We start from the raw sequence: 6,481 nt of genomic DNA on the forward strand, positions 1-6,481 counted from the left end.
TCTTTAGGTCATGTTCCAAAAATATACAAGCTGGCTGTAATAAAACCGCTCATTAAGAAACCGCAATTAGATCCAAATAACTTAGCAAATTACAGACCCATTTCAAATCTTCCATTTATGTCCAAAATAATAGAAAAAGTAGTGTCCGCTCAATTGTGCTCTTTTCTGCAAGAAAATGATATCTATGAAAAAATCCAGTCAGGATTCAGTCCGCATCTTAGTACGAAAACAAATGATTTATTGATTAATGATTAACAAATGACAATTACAAATGATTTACTTTTAGCTTCTGACCAAGGCTGTCTCTCAATACTAGTCCTACTTGATCTTAGCGCTGCGTTTGACACTATAGATCATAAAATACTCTTGGATCGACTACAAAACTTCACCGGTGTCCAGGGACAGGCATTAAGCTGGTTTAGATCGTACTTATCGGACCGTTCTCATTTTGTCTGTTTAAATGGGAAAAAATCAAAGATAACGTCTGTAGACTATGGAGTACCGCAAGGATCGGTTTTAGGCCCTCTGCTATTCTCAATATATATGCTGCCACTTGGTAATTGTCAGAGATCAGCCAGGTTCCATCACCACATCATCACAGAGATCACCTTCACCTGAGTATTAATTATTCACACACCTGCACGACATCAGACACTCTTCACAGGATGTATTTAAGCACTCGTTAGCCACAGTCACTTTGTCTGGTCTCGTTTGTAGATGTACAGACTCACGTCGTTGCTATCTTACCAGCTATCCAGCATTATCTCCATTATCTCCAGCATCTCCAGCGATATCCCTGATCTCCAGCGATTACTCCATTCATCACTCCAAGCTCCTGCGATCTCCGTACGATCTCCAGCTATCTCTCCGTTCCTCTCCTAAAGCATCAAGAGATCCTTCTATTACCTACACCATTCTTCCTCATCACCAGTAAGGACAGTCGATTGGCATATCCATCTTCCGCCATCCAGCACTGTTATCCATTCCCTCTGTGACTTACCTTCTGTTATACCAATAAAGCTGGTTATCATCAATTCCCCTGTGTACTCTGGAGTCTGTTCCGTAACAGAAGACCAGACCAAATTATATAAGAACAGCTGTAAAATGAGTTCCCCTGAATCATTCGAAGAGTTGGTGGACGTCTTCAAACATGCACTGTCGTCAGCCGCTTCCGCATCATCCGACATCGATCCTTCTTCGCCACACGCCACCGTCAGTCCCATAGCCACTCCAGCGCCCTTCTCTGGCGTGGCGGAGGAGTGCGAGGGATTTCTACTACAGTGCTCACTGGCTTTGGAGATGCAGTCTCCGCGTTATCCCACAGAACGCGCGAAAATCGCATATGTCATTTCCTTATTGAGGGGGCGAGCTCTGCATTGGGCTCAAACTATCTGGAATCAAGAGACTGCAGTCACACGTACATTCAACAACTTTATTGATCATTTCCGAGAGGTCTTCGGAATTCCAGATGGTGATTCAACCACGGGTGAGAAATTATATCATCTCAAACAAAATGCTGATTCAGTCTCCGATTACACTCTTAAGTTTCGAACCCTAGCAACAGCCAGTGGGTGGAACGAGCGTTCTCTCCTTACTACCTATCGGCAAGGTTTAAATCCAGGGCTACGACTACATCTCGCCGCCTACGACGACGCCATTGGTCTGGAAAGGTTCATGCATCTCGCCATCCGCACCGATCGTCGTATGCAACCATGCCTAGGAGATATGCAGAGTCAGTTTTCACCTCTTCCATCTCGTCAACCCGAACTAGCCAGTTCTCAAGAACTAGTCCCCATGCAAGTTGACAGCACCCGTCTTTCACGTTCTGAGCGACAGAGGAGGATGACCCAGGGTCTCTGTTTGTATTGTGGCGATGCAGGACACCTCATTTCCGTCTGCCCCATTCGTCCACCACGTCCATGGGTGAGTGTAATCCAGAACTTTCCCCAGCAGAGATGAATTACGACATTGGCAATAGAGAACTACTAGCCATCAAGCTTGCTCTGGAAGAATGGAGACACTGGTTAGAGGGGGCCAAGGAAAGATTCACAGTTCTTACTGATCATAAAAATCTGCAATATCTCCGAGAGGCCAAACGTCTTAATCCCCGGCAGGCGAGATGGGCTTTGTTCTTCACCCGTTTTAACTTTGACATTTCATATCGTCCTGGTACAAAGAACCTCAAAGCAGATGCTTTATCTCGTCTCTACAATCCCGAGGAAAACACAGAGGATCCTGAACCCATCTTGCCCCAAAAGATTCTTCTGAGTCCCATTAAATGGTCTCTACATCAACAGATCACCTCCTCCAGTGTCGCTAACCCATCTCCGCCAGGATGTCCACCCAATCACCTCTTTGTTCCTCGGTCACAACGCAATAACCTTATACACTCTGCACATTCGTCCGTGGGCACTGGTCATCCTGGGGCAAATCGCACCCTCTTACTGCTTCAAGATCGCTTCTGGTGGCCCAACATGGCAAGGGATGTGAGAAGATTCGTCCAGGGATGCTCAGACTGTGCTATCACCAAGAACCCACGTCATCTTCCATCCGGCAAGCTCCTTCCACTACCCATTCCCCGACGCCCCTGGTCACATCTAGGAGTTGATTTCGCTACTGACCTACCACCCTCAGAAGGTAATACCTGCATCTTTGTAATTGTTGATCGCTTTTCCAAGTCCTGCCGTCTCATCCCATTAAGAGGACTTCCTACTGCCCTGGAAACAGCCGAGTTGCTGTTCAACCACGTGTTCCGATATTACGGAATTCCAGAGGATATTGTTTCAGACAGAGGGCCGCAGTTCATTTCCCAGGTCTGGAAAGCTTTCTTCAAACTCCTGGGGGTGGCCGTTAGCTTGTCGTCAGGTTACCATCCTCAGACCAATGGGCAAACGGAGAGAAAGATTCAGGAAATTGGACGCTTCCTGAGAACCTTCTGTCATGGTCATCAGAACTCCTGGCACCAATTCTTAGGCTGGGCCGAGTACGCCCAGAACTCACTACGTCAGTCTGTTACTGGTCTCACTCCCTTCCAGTGCGTACTCGGTTACCAGCCTCCATTGTTTCCGTGGTCAGGAGAACCCTCTGATGTTCCGTCGGTTGACTATTGGTTCCGAGAGAGTGAGAGAGTCTGGGACGACGCCCATCATCACATCCAGAGGGCGGTGCGCAGACAAAGGGTCCAGGCAGACACCCGAAGAGCTGAACCACCCACTTACCAGCCTGGACAGAAGGTATGGCTCTCTACAAGGGATATCAAGCTACGCCTGCCTTGCAAGAAGCTGAGTCCCAGATACATTGGTCCCTTCATCATCACACGGCAAATTAATCCAGTTTCTTACCAACTACAGTTACCCCCACACTACAGAATTCATCCTACCTTTCATGTATCACTTCTCAAGCCCTATTACTCACCTGTTCCTATTCCCTCAACAGAACCTGAACCTGTGGAAGAACCCCCCCTGCCATTGGTACTTGAGGATGGAACAGTCTACACTGTCAAGGAAATTTTGGACTCCCGACGTCGTGGCGGTCGTCTAGAGTATTTAGTGGACTGGGAAGGCTATGGACCTGAGGAACGTTCATGGACACCCAGGGAGGATATACTAGATCCGACCCTCCTCACCACTTTCCACGATACTCACCCAGACCGCCCAGCACCCCGAGGAAGAGGTCGACCACCACGACGTCGGGGTCCACGGCCCTCGGGAGCGGGCCGTGGAGGGGGGGGTACTGTCAGAGATCAGCCAGGTTCCATCACCACATCATCACAGAGATCACCTTCACCTGAGTATTAATTATTCACACACCTGCACGACATCAGACACTCTTCACAGGATGTATTTAAGCACTCGTTAGCCACAGTCACTTTGTCTGGTCTCGTTTGTAGATGTACAGACTCACGTCGTTGCTATCTTACCAGCTATCCAGCATTATCTCCATTATCTCCAGCATCTCCAGCGATATCCCTGATCTCCAGCGATTACTCCATTCATCACTCCAAGCTCCTGCGATCTCCGTACGATCTCCAGCTATCTCTCCGTTCCTCTCCTAAAGCATCAAGAGATCCTTCTATTACCTACACCATTCTTCCTCATCACCAGTAAGGACAGTCGATTGGCATATCCATCTTCCGCCATCCAGCACTGTTATCCATTCCCTCTGTGACTTACCTTCTGTTATACCAATAAAGCTGGTTATCATCAATTCCCCTGTGTACTCTGGAGTCTGTTCCGTAACAGTAATATTATAAGAAAACATGGAATTCATTTCCACTGTTATGCTGACGACACTCAATTATATATTTCATCACGACCAGATGAAAACACTAACTCATCTAAAATGACAGATTGTCTCAAAGATATAAAATGCTGGATGACGCGTAATTTCCTGCTATTAAATTCCGATAAAACGAAGGTATTACTTATTGGTCCAAAAACCACTCACAAAACCTCTTACAACACAACTTTAATATAGACGGATGTCCTGTTACATTATCCACTACAGTAAAAGACCTGGGTGTTATACTAGACCGCAACAGTGGTGGAGGAAGTACTGAATCTCAGTACTTAAGTAAAAGTACAAATAACCAGATAAATATTTACTTTAGTAAAAGTAGAAGTAACACAATGACAACCATACTTAAGTAAAAAGTACCTGATTTTAAATGTACTTTAAGTATTAAAAGTAAAAGTACTTGCATAACAATTGATTCTCTTAATGTCTATTTTCTAATGATTAATAAAACATTTAATTCTAACTCATTCAACTTAATACTCCTATAATGATGTTCAATAATGATGGAAAAAAATTGTCACCATTTCTGAAACAAGCTTGTAATTAGGCAATATATAGCTACACATCATGCTTATCCTTACTATGTTAATAACTATGTTTGGCAGTAAACGCGATTAATTGATGGTGTTATTCTGAACCTCTTGGCTTGCTATAATCCTAAAGAAACATATATTACACACGGTGCGTTTCCTATGCACGTAAAAACACATTTTCGCGTATAAATTGCACGATTAACACACTGCGTGCGAGACACATTTAGTGTGACCGGGTTGATATTTCCATGGCAACCAAATGTCACTAGTGAGACAAACGTGCAACGGACGGACGGTCAGATTACGTTTTGGCAGGGGAAAAACTGATCAGAAAATGTAACGAAAATGTAACAGAAGTTGTAGAAATGTAGATTTTATCATCTCTACACTGGTTACCTATTAAGTTCCGTATCAACTACAAAGTACTACTACTGACCTATAAAGCCCTCAATGGTTTAGCTCCTATGTACTTAACGGACCTTCTTTCGCCCTACAATCCACCGCGTTCCTTAAGATCACAGGATCTTAGGTCTCTGTATATCTGGACGATATCTTGCTAACAGGAAAAGATGATCAGGAGCATTTGAGGACCCTGGATCAAGTGTTGCAGCGGTTGGAGGAGTATGGTTTGAGGTTAAAAAGGGGAAAGTGTCAATTCTTGGAGAAGCAAGTCATTTTCCTGGGACACAAAGTGGATGCCACTGGTATTCATCCAGTTCCTGAAAAAGTTCAAGCAGTTCAAGATGCACCAAAACCGACGTCAGTAACAGAGCTGAAAGCATATGTGGGACTGTTGAATTTTTATAACAGGTTTCTGCCAAATCTCTCAACACTGCTTGCTCCTTTGCATAGGCTTTTGAAGAAGGAAGTTCCCATGGTGTTGGAAAGAGGACCAAGAGGTAGCTTTTAAAAAATCTAAGGAGTTACTGCAGTCTAACCGTGTGTTAATTCACTATGATGAGAAGAAAGAATTAGTGCTTTCTTGTGATGCTTCAGCATACGGTCTGGGAGCCGTGTTGGCACATCGTATGGCAGATGGAACAGAGAGACCCATTGGGTTTGTATCACGAACACTTACAGTAGCAGAAAAAAACTACTCGCAACTGGAGAAGGAGGGTTTAGCTGTAGTGTTCGGGGTAAAGAAATTCCATAAATATCTGTATGGCCGTAAATTTGTGATCTGTACAGACCATAAACCCTTACTAAGTTTACTGAATGAACTGAAAGCTGTGCCACAGATGGTCTCGCAAAGAATTATGAGATGGGCAGTGATGTTGGGGGCATATGAGTATGTCATTTCTTATAGAGCGGGCAAGGACAATGGAAATGCAGATGCCCTCAGCCGTCTTCCTGTTCCAGAGAATCCACAGAAAGAATTGAAAGAGGATTATGTCTTGATGTTAGACAGTGCTGTAAGTCCTTTGACGACATCAGGGCAAATCAAGCAATGGACAACTCGAGATCCTGTCCTCTCTAGAGTGCGTGAGTATGTGTTTAAAGGTTGGCCTGATCACAGTAATACAAATGAATTTGCACCTTATAAACAGAGGCAACAAGAGCTCAGTGTTCAAGACGGGTGTGTGCTGTGGGGAGCCCGCATCATCATTCCAGAGCAAGGACGTTCGGGGTTACTGGAACAGCTACATCAGTCT

This window comes from Pimephales promelas, chromosome 7 (assembly GCF_988280905.1).
Source record: "Pimephales promelas chromosome 7, fPimPro1.hap1.1, whole genome shotgun sequence".
In the NCBI taxonomy this organism is placed as follows: Eukaryota; Metazoa; Chordata; class Actinopteri; order Cypriniformes; family Leuciscidae; genus Pimephales; species Pimephales promelas.